General features: G+C 40.3%; 1 protein-coding gene and 1 long non-coding RNA gene across 9 annotated transcripts in view; one reads left to right on the forward strand and one right to left on the reverse strand.

Moving 5' to 3' along the window:
- cobl (cordon-bleu WH2 repeat protein) overlaps nt 1-17,340 on the reverse strand; it is a 302,078-nt gene that overhangs the window by 99,609 nt on the left and 185,129 nt on the right. The window lies entirely within an intron of this gene.
- Nucleotides 1,582-15,323, forward strand: LOC140195370 (uncharacterized). The gene is made up of 4 exons (XR_011885443.1): nt 1,582-1,669; nt 3,155-3,297; nt 7,282-7,378; nt 12,592-15,323. It is a non-coding gene; the product is annotated as an uncharacterized lncRNA (long non-coding RNA).

A 17,340-nucleotide genomic window follows, 5' to 3' on the forward strand; every position in this document is an offset into this window, starting at 1 on the left:
ATCCTGAAGTAAACAGCGCCAACCAAAATCTTTAGTATCATGAAGTTAGTTGTGGACTGTTATTGTGAAAGCATGTTTATTTGAATATGGTTCATTTAAAGGAAATTGAATATTTTGTTACATATACAGTTTTGAGTATTTATTACACATACAGCTTTATGTTACATTAATCTAAAGGGGGAGGAAGTATGGTGTACAAATCTATTTCTTTTAGCGCAGTGACTCCCCTAACACTACTTATTGACTAATAAGTTACCCATGCACATTGATTTGTTTTCTCTCCTTGCCAAGTGAATATACCAGTTAACCTCACCTTCGTGTGCATGCTTTTAATTTATATGCATTCGTGCAGATTCAACAGGAACTACAAATTCTAATATTTGTACTTTCTTAGCTTGAGCATTTGTTGAACTTTTTTTCTGAATGTGTGACTCTAGCAGGAAGTCTTGCCCAATTTCTATGAATGTTAAATTTCATAAAGGGAAATTCATGAGCAATGCACTTGCAATAGTCTGATGTACACAGCTGGTGGGCAAGGCTCTGTGCTGGTAATTGCATGATCTTTATTGTCCAGTTCTAAGCAGGAAATAAAGGAATCATAACGAAAACACAACTTATTCATACACTGGACTAATTGTGCCAGTGACCCTGTTCCTTCCCAGTGTCTCACTCAGCCAGAAACCTCCTGCATTTCAACAGTCCAGTTGCACTGAGAAAGCTCAGTGAAGCCTGGATTGCTGCTTGCTGATAAAATACCCGGGAAACTCCTCCCAATGGTACAAGCTATTGGAAGTGTGTGATCAACAGGGTGCAGGTTCAGGAAGCAGTAATCAGCTCCAAATGGCAATCATATTCCAAGGGGAAACAAAGGCAAGTGTTATTGTTCAACTGCTCGCTGGGAAAGTGAGGTGAGATGGAGGATGAATGACCTCAGCCGATGTCTTAAATCATTCGCCACAGAAAAGAGAGAAAAGCAGGCACATTCAGTTTACCTCTCTGCACATGCGCCACAAGATAATCAATGTTTGATTGAACTTCAGGGCTGTCACAATACTCTATCCTTCTGGGATAAAAAATGAATTGGCTGAACATGATGCAAAAAATCCTGTCCACATCAGCACTCATCAAATTTTAATAAGTGACTACTCAATATCAAAATCAGCCATGCTTCAATAAATATTTATAAAAATGTATTGCCCTATTTAAGATCTTTACTACTATGCTGTGAGGTATTTTTATTTTAACAGTTTGCTGCAAAAGCAGTGTGTCCCGTCAGTAAGGGTGATTTTGGCTTCAGCTAAAGACAAGGAGCTATGTTTTCCAATTTAAGAATATTGCGTCAGCATTTGGGGTGATCTTATCATGTGCTGTAACTTTCTGCTCAGTAGGATGTGATGGAAAATTCCAGAGAGTTGGGAGGGATCAGATTTCTGAAGGGCAGTGGTCTGGTTAGGGGTCTTTTCGCAGGGGCTGCAGCGCGGGGCTCAAGAGAAGATGCTGCAGAATGCCATTTGAAGGAGAGATCCCCTTGTAAAAAGTACATTCTATAGATGAGTGGCTCTAAGGAGGAAGTGCCAATACTCATGAGTTAGCCAGTTCATTTGAGATGGTCTTCAAGGGAAGCTTGAATTGTGGTTGGTGTCTTTCAAGCAGAACGTGGGTTCAGCATGTGAGTAAAGTGATCCTCCCGACTACTTCAAAAATGAGCTCCAATGTTGATGTGCACATTGGACTGGTTTACCTACAATGGGCTTTTTTCTTTTTTTCTGTAACTATTTGTTAAAGTTGAAAATTTGGTAAATATACTTTCTTTGTAATTTTATTCTGGTGTACGATAACTGTGTATGTAGCAGTATTTACACAGCATTCATTATAATTGATGTTCCTTAATTGGAACATCCCAACTTTCCTGGTTGGTTGAACCCCAATTCATACCCACCCTAGGTGTATATTGCTTACAAGCCCTGGTGAGAGGGTTGCACAAATAACATAATAGGTTGTTTTAATTCCCTTTCCAAGAATTATTTTGTGATTGTCCTGGTCCATCTGAACATTCCTTCAAATGCAACATTCTCAAAAAGGTACTCTATCCAGACAACAAGACAGCCAAGGAAGAAATGCCATTCTGGTACATGTGAAGATCTTGCACAATTTTGAAAATTTATTACTAATGTTTCATATTTTATAAATAACTGCTTAAAACATTTTAGTAATGCTCATTCTGGAATTTCTAACTTTAAAATAACTCTAATGATAGTCATGTTGAATAGAATTCTGTGCGATTTGTTCAGGACACTGTTACATCAATTAGGATGGCACCATTTATATGTTCAAACAAGATTGATAAAATTGCTCCTTGGTCTATATTTCAAAAGAAAACACATAATTTTTGTTTTGTGGACAAAATATTCTCTTGCCAAATAAGCGGGAAGCCAAAATCCAACAGAATAATACATCTTTCATTTGCACACTTGTGTATCAAAACAATAGGACTTGAAGTCATTTGTCATGGCTTACTGGTTCCTTTATTCCTTAACAATCTATTCAAGTCATTCTGCTACTAATGTTTAAAAGTGCAACTTCAATTTAACAGATCAACTGGAATACCTCAATTATTTATGCTCCTGCTTTTCAGTACTTTTCACAAAATTGATCATTATTCTGTATTTTCAGGACTTTGATTAATTAGTGGTTCTGAATCAGGAGAATTTTCATCCCCAAATGAATCTTTACAAAGCATAAGTCAATTACAGTCTTCATAAGCTTATTGCATGACCTATTTCTGATGGTTCTGGTTTTTAACCACAGAATAGAGAGAAACTCTTTAATGATTTGTAAAAAAATACAAAAATATGAAATGTGCCTTTGTAAAGAACTTTAACTTACATCTCCTTCCAACGATATTAACAGGGCAATCAAATGAATACCTCAAGTGTCACGGCATAAAGAATGGGTGATGTGATGAAGCATAGTTAAGAATAGACCAAAGGCAGCCTATAGCCAAAATCTTGGAAATGAAAAAAAAACAAATGACCACATTGATCGTAGCCAGAGAAGTACAGAAATCAAGGATTAAGTCTAATGACATTCATTACTGCAAACTGAAATGATAAATAATTCCTGACTGTCCTACTATTTTCATCTATGTTGATAGAAGTTGCAGAGTACTTTTAACATGGATCTTGAAGTCTCTTCACCTCCCATATTTTCAGCAGAGATAAGCTGACATCACACATTTCTATCCGACTTCTAACAGACTCCCACCAGACGTCAACCAAAGAAAGAGCAGATGTGGAGGTAATGTTTCAGTTTCATATTTATTTAAGGAAGTTGGCCAATATCTTGGAAGCAGTTCAGATAAATCCTACTAGATTTTCTGCAATGGACCATTCATCTTATAGGAAAAAGTTGAACAGTTTAGGTCAAGAGTTTTGAACAACGAGAAGGGACTTGAGTGATACATTAACAATCCTAAGGAGTTGTGTTACGGTGGCTGTGCAGAAGATGCTTTCCCTTGTGATACACTCTAAAATGAAAGACTATCACTTAAACATGAGGGCTCACTCTTTTGTTCAGAGATGAAGTGATTTTTTTCTTTCTCATAGGATTGTGAATCTTTGCTATCTTCTTCCTCAAAAGGCATTTTAATAGATCCTTGAAAAAGCAAGGGTATAAAAGACTACTGCTGGCAATGCAAAGTTGGTGGTACAATCAGATCAATCTGATCTGATGGAATGGTGGGACCAACTCAAGAGTAGCCCACTCCTGCTCCTATAGGTACATTGTATCCAAATCAAACTATCTAACAGAATTACAACAGTCACAGTTTCCTTGCTAGAGCAGAGAAGTCTAAAACTGGTGGGCATTCATTTATGCTGAGAGGGGAAAGATGTATGAGAGCCAATTTTTTCTACACAGAGGGTGGGGGGTATACAGAATGAGCTGCCAGAGGAAGTGAGTCAGGCACAATTCAATGCTTAAAATACACTTGAACAGATACATGAATAGGAAATATTTAGAGGGAAATGGGTCACCTGCAGGCAAATAGGACTCAGGTAAGCAACTTGGTTGGCATTGGTAAATTGGATGGAAGAGCCGGACACCATATCTTAGGACTCTATGACTATATGATATGTATTTTATCCTTTTCTTTCACTGAATTTATTATGTGAATAAAGATAATGAAAACGTAATGAGACTTAGGTTGATAAATCTTAAGGACCTGATGGCTTCTACCCCGGGTATTAAAAGAAAGGTGAATAAAAATGAGGATAATACAAATCTTAGTATTCTTAAGATTCAGGAGTTGGATCTTTACATTGCAAAATTTTTTAAAATGTCAGGCCACAACCTGTAAAGAGGAAGAAATCAGGTAATCTCGGAGCTGTCAGGTTAACTTTAATAATAAAATTGTTACTGGAACAGTTCTACAGGTAAGTCTTAACTTTCTGCTAGATCCTTTCTACTTCTCTCCATATTTCACAATTCCTGCCTTTCACATTTTCTATTCCCATATTTTGCACTATTCACATTTTCTCTGCATTTACAGAAGTAACATTCAGATCTTTTTTACTTTTCTGGCAATTCTTCCCATTGTGTTATGACCATCTTGTATTCTGGAGACCCAAAGGATTGCAGGTGCTGGAATCTGGAGTGACATACAATCTTCTTAGAACCTCAGTGGGTCGAGCAGCATCTGCAGGGTGGGGGATGAAGTCTCGATGTCTAGCCTCAAAACTCTGCATCTGGTTTCCATTATTAAATCACTTTTTTTCTTCTGTTTTCTGTCAGGCTTGTCCTTTGTTTTCATTATGCTTCCTATTCAGATTCTTTATTTTTGATTTATATTCTTCTGCCTGGAATCAGTTTTCTTCTATTCCTCATTCCTAACCCTCATGTCCAACATAAATAATCTTCCAACGGCTATCTCGACGATACCTCTTCACACCCTGTCTCCTGTAAAAATGCTATTCTCTTTTCTCAGTTTCTTCGACTCTGTCCCATCTGCTCCCAGGATAAGGCTTTCCTTTCCTGGACATCAGAGATGTCCTTCTTCTTCAACGAAAGGGATTTTTCTTCCTCCACCATTGATGCTACCCTCACCTGCATTTCCTCCATTTTCCAAACACCGCCCTCACCCCATCTTTTCACTTGCTTTAACAGTGATAGAGTTCCTCTGTCCTTACCTACCACCCCATGAGCCTCCTCATCCAACATATTATTTTCTGCAACTTCCACCATCTCCAAAGGGATCCTACCACCAATTACATCTTTACCTCCCCTCAACTCTCCGCTTTCCCAAGCAATTACTCCCTCTGTGATTCCCTTGTCTATTCATCACTCCTGGCACTTAGCCCTGCAAGCAGCCATAGTGCTACATCTGCCCATTCACCTCCTCCCTCAACTCGGTTTACGGCCCCAAAAGGTTCTTCCAGGTGAGGCAGCACTCCATTTGTAAATCTTCTGGGGTCTTCTATTGTACCTGGTGCTCCCGATGTGGCCTCCTCTGTACTGGTGAGACCTGTTGTAAACTGGGGGACTGCTTTGTCGAACACCTCTGCTCTATCTTCCAAAAGCGGAACTTCCTGGTGGCCAAATATTTTAATTCCCATTCCCATTCTGACATGTTGGCCCATGGCCTCCTCTTGCGCCACAAGCAGGCCACACTCAGGGTGGAGGAGCAGCACCACCTTATATTCTGTCTGGGTAGCCTCCAACCTGATGGCATGAATATCGACTTCTCCTTCAGAAAAATCTTCTATTCCCCACTCTGGCCTCTTACCTCTTCTCACCTGCGTATCACCTTCCCTTGGTGCCCCTCCTCCTTCCCTTTCTCCTATGGTCCACTCTCCCCTCCTATCAATTCCTTCCTTTCCAGCCAGCTTTCCCACCCATTTGGTTTCCCCTATCACCTTCTAGCTATCCTCTTCCCCTCCCCCCACCTTTTTATTCTGGTCTCTTCACCCTTCCTTTTCAGTCCTGAAAAAGGGTCTCAGCCCAAAACATGGACTGTTTGTTCACTTCCATAGATGCTGCCCAACTCGCTGGAGCTCCTCTAGCATCTTGTGTGTGTGTTGCTTTGGATTTCCGGCACCTGCAGAATTTCTTGTATTTATAATCTTCTATCGCTGTCTTAATGTTTCTTTCGGATCTTTCTAATCTTCTATCCTCCAGCAAAGTTCCTGGCAAACTTTTGAACTTTACCTTGGAAAATCTTACTGAAGCACTGATTTCTATTTAAATGTAGCTGCTCATACTTACAATTTTCAGGACTGGGTTGGAGCTATGCTACTGACTTCTTAAACAACACTCCCAACTGCCAGTGGAGCCTGAGATCATATTAATGTCCCTTTGCCGGTACTTTAAGTGAGTCAACTCATAGCCTGGTGTTCACTGAGGTTTTTGTCATTTCTGGGAGTTTTTAGGATTTGTTGCAATGCTCAGAAAGATGGTAGACACTCTTAAGGTTAAAAAGCAGTGTTATACTTCAGCTCTTCATGCTCTTTATAACTAAACATTGGTTATATCCTTATATATTTTATTTTCCCTTCATAGTCAACCACACCAATATGGCATCATTTCTATTTTGTTAGTGTTCACAGAATTCATTTGTTAAGCAATTTTGGGCCTTATTTTTTCCATCGCTTTATATCAATTACTCGATTAAAGTCTACTCCTTGACCTGATTCCATTTCAATGTATTTATCAAGAGATGTGAAGATAGTTACTCTAAACAATTATTTCTCTGCTTTCTGATGAACAAGTTGCAAACTTTTCAAGTTTTATTTTAAATTCCCAGCAATAAACATGTTTATTGCATATACACCATCTTACTTTATAGAGCAGTAACAATGTATTATTGTTACTGCTTTACAGTGTATATATTGCTCTAGAAAGTTATTGGCCAACTGTTCCAACTTTAGTTAAATATTGATTACCCTGTTATCTTCAAGCCTAAGAGTAGCCATTGTACTCTTTACGTGGAAACAGCATTTGCTCCACAAATAAACATACTTAGATAAATTAACACTGCTACTAATGTTTTAGTTGGTTAATATATGAATGATCAACACAGATGATTAATCATCTGGTTTGTCCTGAAACTAGCAAAACTAGTTATGGTCCATGTATTTGAGCATTTTGAAACATCTCCAAATATATACCCCAGTTTGTCTGGAATGTTTTATAAGCTTCACAGACTCCGAGATGATTCATTACAAAAGTAAGTATCATAACTCTGTGTCGTAGCTCACACTGTATTCCAATATTCTTGTTTTTCAGACAACAATAAAGGGATTGCAACTATCGTGAATTAGTAGAGAAGGGAAAACATCAGGAAAGCTTGTTTTGGAAATGACTGTTGACAGTATAGTAAAGGGTAAGACATGCATATCCCATATAAACTGTGAAAGAGTGCAAATTTCTTTAGAACTTGTTTATAATATGAATATATATTGATATGGTTACTTATTCTTAGGTTAATTAAATTTAGCAAGGACAAATAATGCACCAATAAAACAAAGTACCCAATAAAAAAGATAAATGTAATTATACCAGTAAGCATGACAGTAATTGTACAAGTATGATGGAATAAAGTCAACTGAAAATACTGCAGCTTTGTTTTAGAAGACAGGAAACTTTGAAAAAGAAAGATTGTCATTTAAATGTTGAAAATAGCTGTGATTTCCTCCCTGCATTGGATCCCATTGTTAACGGACATTTCCACTGAGGAAGTTGTACTGTAACACCAAACTATTTCACATGTATTAGAACACTTGGACCGTAATGGTCTAAGGATGTTTATTTTGGCTGATGAATACACTTCTTCTGTTATGCAGAATACAATGCAATCATCTTGACCGCACATACCAAAAATAAATCTGAGTTAACTTATTGCATACATATTCAAAAGTGTTCCATATAGGAACCAAGAATTAAAATATGCATGGCGTGTATAATTATTTTATAAATATTAACTAAATAAATATCAACAGCTAAAACAATTGGAAACTTTTAGAATATGAAATGCTATCATGCTTATTACATCAAGAAATACCATATAAAATAACTCTTCAAAACTAGGATGGGTTGCACAGAGAGGGACCAATATCCGAGCAGGAACATTTGTTTTTGCCATCAATCGAGGGTTAAACAAGATTGGTGTGGCATGGGACTCCAGAGAGTTGTTAGTGAGAAGTTCAGGGGTACATAACTGTAAGCCCAGCAATCAGGATAGCCACATTTACAGTAAAGGGGCAAATAGGGCCATTGCTTTAAAATGCGTCTATTTCAATGCATATAGTTTACAGGTAAGACAGATGTAATGAGGGCATAGATTGCCTCCAGGTGCTGGGTTATGTGGCTATAACAGAAACTTGGCTGAGAGACGGGCAAGACTGGCAGCTCAATGTACTGGGATACTGATGCTTTTGGTGAAGGAAGTGTTGCCTTTTTGATAAGACGTAGCAGTAATGCATAAGGAGGATCTTCTTGAAGTATGATCTAACAAGCGATTTTGGTAGAAATTAGAAATAAGAAGAGGATGACCCCTTTGGGAAGGCTGTATTATACACCCCAGTGGGAACCTGAGAAGCAGATGTGTAGAGAAATTGAATATAGTTGTGACAATAGTAGTGTAGTGCTGGTGGGATATATAAATCTTCCAACCATCGACCAATCCATCCAGAGAACAAAGGACCTGGATGGAGTGGAATCTGTGTGATGTATCCAAGACAGCTTCTTTATCCTGTAAACACGAGGAAATCTGCAGATGCTGGAATTTCAAGCAACACACATAAAAGTTGCAGGTGAACGCAGCAGGCCAGGCAGCATCTATTGGAAGAGGTAGAGTCGACGTTTCAGGTCGAGACCCTTCGTCAGGACTAACTGAAAGAAGAGCTAGTAAGAGATTTGAAAGTGGGAGGGGGAGGGGGAGGGGGAGATCCAAAATAATAGGAGAAGACAGGAGGGGGAGGGATGAAGCCAAGAGCTGGAAAGTTATATGAGAGGATCACGGGTGGGAGGCCTAGGGAGAAAGAGAGGGGGAGGGGGGAAGCCCAGAGGATGGGCAAGGAGTATAGTGAGAGGGACAGAGGAAGGAAAAGAGAGAAAAAAAAATAATAATAAATAAATAACAGATGGGGTATGAAGGGGAGGTGGGGCATTAACGGAAGTTGGAGAAGTCAATGTTCATGCCATCAGGTTGGAGGCTACCCAGACGGAATATAAGGTGTTGTTCCTCCAACCTGAGTGTGGTTTCATCTTTACAGTAGCGGAGGCCGTGGATAGACATGTCAGAATGGGAATGGGATGTGGAATTAAAATGTGTGGCCACTGGGAGATCCTGCTTTCTCTGGCAGACAGAGTGTAGGTGTTCAACGAAATGGTCTCCCAGCCTGCGTCGGATCTTGCCAATATATAGAAGGCCGCATCGGGAGCACCGGATACAGTATATCACCCCAGCGGACTCACAGGTGAAGTGTCGCCTCACCTGGAAGGACTGTCTGGGGCCCTGAATGGTGATGAGGGAGGAAGTGTAAGGGCATCGACCCACCACTAAGCACATCTTTCCCTCTCCCCCACCTCTGCTTTCCACAGGGATCGCTCCCTATGCGACTCCCTTGTCCATTCGTCCCCCCTCCCCCATCCCTCCCCACCGATCTCCCTCTCGACACTTATCTTTGCAAGCAGAACAAGTGCTACACATGCCCTTACACTTCCTCTGGGCTTCCCCGCCCCCCTTTCTTTCTCCCTAGGCCTCCCGTTCCATGATCCTCTCATATCCTTTTTGCCAATCAACTTTCCAGCTTTTAGCTTCATCCCTCCCCCTCCTGTCTTCTCCTATCATTTCGGATCTCCCCCTCCTCCTCCCCCTCCCACTTTCAAATCTCTTACTATCTCTTCTTTCAGTTAGTCCTGACGAAGTGTCTCGGCCCGAAACGACGACTGTACCTCTTCCAATAATGCCTCCTGGCCTGCTGCATTCACCAGCAATTTTTATGTGTGTTTCTTTATCCTGTATCACTTTTTCCCCAAGTAGAAATCAATTGGGAGAGTCAAACTAGGGCAGGACCTCCATAGTAGATTCCAGGGCAATGATGAATGTTGTAGAACAGAGTGTGCTGAGAGTACAAGTGCACCATTTATATTTACCTGGTAATCACTTGGTTATCAATGTTTAATTCAGAAGTGTATGGAGTAAATTAAGATGCTCATTAAACAAAACTGAATTTAAGAAAACTTGTAGAGGCTTTGTTTTGTAATTGATCTATTGCTCAAGATGAACCTCTGATATTTGGAGAAGGTACAAATAAAACACATCTTCCACTTAGGAAAACATGCAACACTAAATGCAGGTTCAATGCCAACAGAGAAGTAATCAAATTTTCCACATTCTTTCCAAAATATTAGGAGACAGAGTTTCATTGTCCTTTGAATCTATAACCAAGAAATGAAAAACAGTCTAAATCCACCCAAAATCATTTTTTTATTACACCAAGCTGAATGGCTTAATTCAAAGCATGGTGAAGGAAGTCAGAGGATTAAGAGTGTGCATCCATACTTAGATTATCTATTGCTACAGATTGATCAGCAGCCAAATCCAAAGTTGACTGCAACTGCTTCATCTATCCCTCTGTTTAAAAGGCTTACAGTGAAGTAGCCCTATGCCAATAAACAGCTTCAGCCAAGAAATACAGTTGATACTGAGCAGATTAAGAGCAGTACATTTTTAACAATTTAATCTGAAAGGAAGGGATTTAAGAAAAGGATGACAGAACTGGATTTATCTTGAACAGAGCCAGTATAGCTACCAGCAAGTTCATTATTTCCACATTCTCAAGGGAAATTGAAACATCATAAGACTTGCATGGAAAAATCAGAATCAAGGTTATTACCAGTAACATATGTTGTGAAATTTGTTGTTTTGTGCCAGTGCAAGATATAAAAGTTACCATTAAAAGTAAATAAACAGCACAAAAGATAAATAATGAGACCAATATTCTGATGGCAGTGGAGGAAGAAACTTTTTTTAAAACATTGAGTGTGGGTCTCCTGGCTCCTATACCTCCTTCCCAATGGTGTCATAAAGAGGGCACATTTCGGATGGTGAGGGTCTTTAAGGACAGATGCTGCCTTATTGAGGCACTATATTTGGATGATATCCTTGACAGCAGAAAGGGTTTTGCTCGTAATGGAGCTGGCTGAGTCTACACTCATCTGAAGCCTCACGATCTGGCATACTGGAGTCTTCTAATTAGGCTGTGATGCAGCCAATTCCAATGCTCTCCACCGTGCATCTGTAAAAAATTGCAAGAGTCTTTGGTGGCATACTACATCTCCTCAAACTCCTAACGTAGTAGAGCCTTCTTCATGATTGCATCAATGTGTTGGGCCAAAGATAGATCCTGAGATGTTGACGTTCAGGAGCTTGAAGCTGCTCACCTTTTCCATTGCTGACTCCTCAATGAAGACTGGCATGTGTTCTCCTGGCTTCCCTTTCCTGAGGTCTACAATCAATTCCTTAGCCTTGGTGATGTTGAGTGAGTGCAACGTTGTTATTGCCAGGCAATCTATCTCACTCCTGTACACTTCCTCGTTGTCATCTGAGATTCTGCTAACACCAGTGATGTCATCGACGAATTTATAAATGGCACTTGAGCAGTGCCTAGTCACATAGTCATGTATTTAGAGAGTAGAGAAGTGAGTTAAGCACATATCCTCGAGGTACATCTGTGTTGATTTTCAGCGAGGAGAAAATGGTAGTAATTCTGGCAATATTCCAGCAAGCTTCACAGACCTTTGGGTGAACTATTTAGAACATGCACAGGAACAAGTACCGAACTCACAGGCTTTGTTCAGTTAATCTGAGCAAAGCTCGTGAATGCACATGAGTAATTCTGAGTTTCAGTCACCCGTCACTTCAACTCTCCCTCCCTCTTCGACTTTGGACCCTAATTCCTTAGAGAAGTTTCGGGAACAGCACTTCATCTTTTTCCACAGCACAATGCAGCACTCAGGAACCAATATGAAATTTAACAATTTCAAGTAACCACCCCTTTCATTTTTGACAACAGTTGTGGCCATGTCTTTCTGTTTGAGGTTTCTTTTTCAACCTTCTGTCTCTAACTACCTTTTGTCATGTAGTTGTTGATTTAATAAAATGTTCTGCACCTATAAACAGATATCCCCTCTGTTATTCATTGTTCCTCACTCATCTACATGCTTTCATGTTTTTTCATTACTCATCAAATGGTTTTAGTTCTCTCCCTCAGGGTGCTGTTTGACCTGCAGAATGATTTCAGAACCTTCTACTTTGAATCCAATTCTCCAATATTGACTGATATCAGGAGAATAGAAGTGGATCCTTAAACAGTACTGGAACATTCTCAGAGAAAACATTGATAACAGCACACACAGAACTCTGGAAAAACTCAGCATCTATGGAAGAGAATAAATAGTCAACGTTTCGGTATTCTGGCATAGTTCAGAGGGCGGGGCTTGGTCAAGATGGCGCTAAACGGCGATTCCTTTGCTTGCATCTTCGGAAACAGCACTATTGCCATCTTTAATATCTCTATTTTTCCCTTTCAGGGTTCTTTTGAAGATCCTGACCTGGAGTTGCATGCTGACTTTGCGGGAATGGGACCCGCTCTTGGGTTGTCATGACTGGCCATTATCTGACATGCCAAGGACATGGCCTAAGAGTTTGGCTCGCCTTTGGAGGCGTAGGATATCGGGGCTCTGGAGACGGGTGGATTGAAGGTCAATGTCCGACAGACCGGTGTGTCGTGGCAGCTAGAAGATCTTTGGCTGTGTGCCCAGAAGCCTGAGATCTTTGGGTACAGAACTCGGAAAAAGCAACGCAACGGACTTTTAACATCGTAAACCAGCAAGTTGTCTGTTTGTTTGAAACGGGGACACCTCTTTCTCCCTTATTATACAGAGAGATAACCTGTGGTATGTCGAATACTGGGTGAACAAGTAGTCTTTGGGGTAACTGCAAGTCTGTGTCTTTGTTGTTGCTTTGTTCACGCTTGAGTGCTTGGTGGTGGGCACCGATGCTTTTTTTTTGCCAGTGTGGGGAGGGAGGTTCATGCTTGGTGCCACTTACGCACAGGTGGAAGGGGAGCTGGGGGGGACTTTGGGGCTCTAACATTTAAATGTCATTCATTCTTTGGGGCAATCCTCTGTTTTTGTGGATGGTTGCGAAGAAAAAGCATTTCAGGATGTATATTGTATACTTTTCTCTGACACTAAATGTACCTATTGAAACCTTTGATCTTCCCCTTGCTTCTCAGTCCTGAAGAAGGTCTTGGCCTGAAACGTCAACTGGATATTCCTTTCCATAGATGCTGCCTAGCCTGCTGAGTTCCTTCAGTGTTTTGTGTGTGTTGCTTTGGATTTCCAGGACCAGCAGGCTTTCTCGTGTTCGAAAATATTGATAATTTTACTTGCATAATAAACAAAAATGTGTTCCATCATTAGAGCTCAGCTAACTTTAATGACACCTATACTAACAGACTCCCTCAACAAACAGTTAGTTATGAGCTTGTGAAAATCTTAAAATGTAAGTCTTCAGATCCCATAAATCTCTGGCAGTTTTTGTGCTTGTTTTAGGTACCAGTCTGTCCCTTCAAGTGTCACAAAACTGAGGCATTGTCTTCATGTGAGGAGATTCTTCCCTATGCATAACCTGCTGTTTCTTTTGTAATCAATGTAAGAATTGCAGATGTAACTGGGATTGACTTAACTAATATGCTTTAGAAATATATGCAAAACACAGGAATGATTAATTAATTATGAAGTACCTATCACACTTAGAAATCAGCTTTAATTCAATCCAAGAGTATTTTAAAACTTTATACTATTTAACTGAACTTCTTGGCAAATGTTTCCTCTGTGAGGAAACCAAAATTCCTTTAGAGTCCTATCCACAAATTAAAGTACTAAAAGCTTACTTTCAATCAAAGGGATTGTTGAACATAGAAAATTCAATGCTAACAATGTTGTGCATCAGGCACGTTCTGATATTTCATCTGAAAATCAATGGCTCTGAAATGCCACCCACGTTCTCTGTCTTTGCAGATCCGGCAGGTAGCAGATCAGCTGAATGACAAAAGTCCTATAATTCCGACTTTTCAGGGGGTCTCATCCAACCTCTCCTGAGAAATCAGCATGCCTCCCATTTAAGTCTGGCTTCTTTGCAGTTTTTCTCACAAGATGGCTATTAACATAAGTCAGCAACAAAAAAGCATAGATTTATTTAGCATTCAGCCAATCTCATCCAGGCCAACCAGTTTGCACCTTTCTCAGCACTCACTACTCTCTGGTTGAAATAGGTTCTTCTTAAATGTCCTCTAAATTTCATCTCCTTGATCTTCGCCTGAAAATTCTATCGTCTGGGTTAATGACTGCCAATCAGAGCATTACAGCAGAGCAACAAGCTCTTTGGCCCATCTAGATTATGCCAACCCATTTTTCTGCCTTGTCCCATCTACCTGCACCCAGACCATATCCCTTCAAAGCCCTCCCATTCATGTTCATATCCAAACTTCTCTTAAATACTGCAGGTGAACCCACATCTATTACTTCCTCTGGCACCTTGTTCCACACTCACACCATCCCATGTGAAGAAGATTCCCCCAAAGTATTACACTATGAATCCTGTCAACACAGAGCGTCATAGGAAGTCATTCCCGCCTGTGGCCATCAAACTTTACAACTCCTCCCTGGGGGGGGGTCAGACACCCTGAGCCAATAGGCTGGTCCTGGACTTATTTCCTGGCATAATTTACATATTACTATTTAACTATTTATGGTTTTATTACTATTTAATTATTTATGGTGCAACTGTAACAAAAACCAATTTCCCCCGGGATCAATAAAGTATGACTATGACTATGACTATGACTAGTTCTAGTCTCAACCAGTCTGAGGGAAACAAACCAGTATGCATTCTCCTACCTATACCCCTCACAATTCAGTATTCCTCTATAAGATCTGCCCTCATTCCCCTACGCTCCAGGGAATAAAGTGCTACCCTATCCAACTCAGGTCTTTATGTCCTGGCAACATCCTTGTTAATTTTCTCTGTGCTTTCAAGCTTATTGCTATCCTTCCTGTAAGTAGGTGACCACAACTGCACACAATACTCTAAATTTGGCCTCAATAATAGCTTATCCAACTTCAACATAATGTCCTGACTCGTGTACTCAGTGCCCTGATAAATGAAGGCCAATGTGCTAAAAGCTCTACGGCCTATCTAATTGTGATAGCACTTCAAAAGAACGACAGATCTGTATCCCAGGTTGCCTTGTTCTATCACCCACCTCGGAGCGCTAGCATTCACTGTTCTAGTCTCACACATCAAAGTTGCTGCTGAACGCAGCAGGCCAAGCAGCATCTGTAGGAAGAGGTGCAGTCGACATTTCAGGCCGAGACCCTTCGAGTCCTGACGAAGGGTCTCGGCCTGAAACGTCGACTGCACCTCTTCCTACAGATGCTGCTTGGCCTGCTGCGTTCACCAGCAACTTTGATGTGTGTTGCTTGAATTTCCAGCATCTGCAGAATTCCTGTTGTTTACTGTTCTAGTCTTACCTTGATTTGTACTCCAAAGTGCAACAACTCACATTTGTCTGCATTAAGTTCCATCTGTCATTTCTCAAGACCATTGTCCCAGCTAGTTAAGATCACATCCTGCACATCCTTTAACCAGGCCTCAGTAACAGTAACATTATAGACTCCCTTGTTAATTAAAGCTATGAACTCATTTATTTTCCTCGCTATATTTCTTGCATTAAAATAGATGCAATTTAGCTTTGAGTTCCCTTGATACGCACTGCCTCATTTGTTCTGCCCACATGATGCCCTCCTTTCTCCAACCCTTTACCACCATGAATCTTAAAAACCTTCTTACACAGCTTCATTGTATAGCAAAGTGTAGACAAAAACGACTTCAATGGAATACGATTGTAAGTGCTGACCATCAATTTTCTGCCATTTTTTAAAACTAAAACGTGACATTAAATATGTGAACCATACTTGTACATCACTGCCATACTTTATACTCTTGCTAAACCTGATCAGAAGCTTTTATTTGAGAGTTGATATCACCGACTAAAGTGTAATTATATACAAAGTTACGAGGGGTGATTGATAAGTTTGTGGCCTAAGGTAGAAGGAGATGAGTTATTAACTTCAAACTTTCTGCATAATCACTCAAAGAGTTGAACTGCAAGCACATGTAACAAGAGCTGTATAACTCATTTCCTTCTGCCTTAGGCCACAAACTTATCAATCATCCCTGCTGTGGACCATTTTCTGGAGGTCCAAGACGCTGACTTCTACAAAGAAAGGATCTGTATGCTCCATGACCGCTGGACTAAGTGTGTAAATGTAGGAGGGGACTATGTTGAAAAATAAATGTGCTAGGTTTTCTGAAAGTGACTCATTCTACCTTAGGCCACGAACTTAGCAATCACCCCTCGTACTGTAAACAAATGTCAACCCAGGAAGGAAATATGTTTCATCTGACGAATATCCTGTAAAAACAATATTTTCCATCAAGGGAAGACTTAAACAATAGCTTTACTTGTTCTATTATTAATGCCAAATATCAGAAAGCCTATTCATGCTTACAGGAATGCTGCTTGCAAGTTACTAGATTATGACTTAAAAAGTATTTTGTAACAGGAAGGTGTTTTTCAATGCTGTAACCTATAGTCCCTTGATAGTTATATCACAGTGTGAGGGGAGGGAGTCCTTCATATCCAAAGCACAAGAGGTATCATGCATCACTTACAATAGGAAACTTTTATTTAACTTAATTAATTCCTTATTTTTCCACAAACTTCAATGTGCAACTGTGAGTGCTGAGAGAGAAATGGAAGAATCCAGGTGATTCTTAGGAAAGATGGGAGGCACCAGGATGATGAAATGGCTTAGAGTGGGGCACATGCATCAAGTTTCAGTTAAGCCACTACATATGGTGGAGAGCTCAGAAATGCAATCCTATTGAAGTCTGAGGGTGAGAAAGGAGTGATGGTCAGTTACCAAATTGAAATATGGTGCGTCAACCAATATTGAGCAGCCTGGTGAATGGGGAAGGGATGGAAGCAAAATGATCACAAAAAGGAACAAACTGAAATCAAGTGTATGTGTTGGATACTGTTGGGGAGGGACAATACATATTCCACTCTCCCCTCCTACCCCTCCTCACAGTCCCCCACCCTGCTCTCATGACTATACCCCTTCCCCACACAAAACCACCACGGTAGGCTTCACAGCTGAACAGGTGAGAAGACAGCTGAAACGTCTCAACCCAAGCAAGGCTGCAGGACC

This window comes from Mobula birostris, chromosome 3, assembly GCF_030028105.1.
Source record: "Mobula birostris isolate sMobBir1 chromosome 3, sMobBir1.hap1, whole genome shotgun sequence".
Lineage (NCBI taxonomy): Eukaryota > Metazoa > Chordata > Chondrichthyes > Myliobatiformes > Myliobatidae > Mobula > Mobula birostris.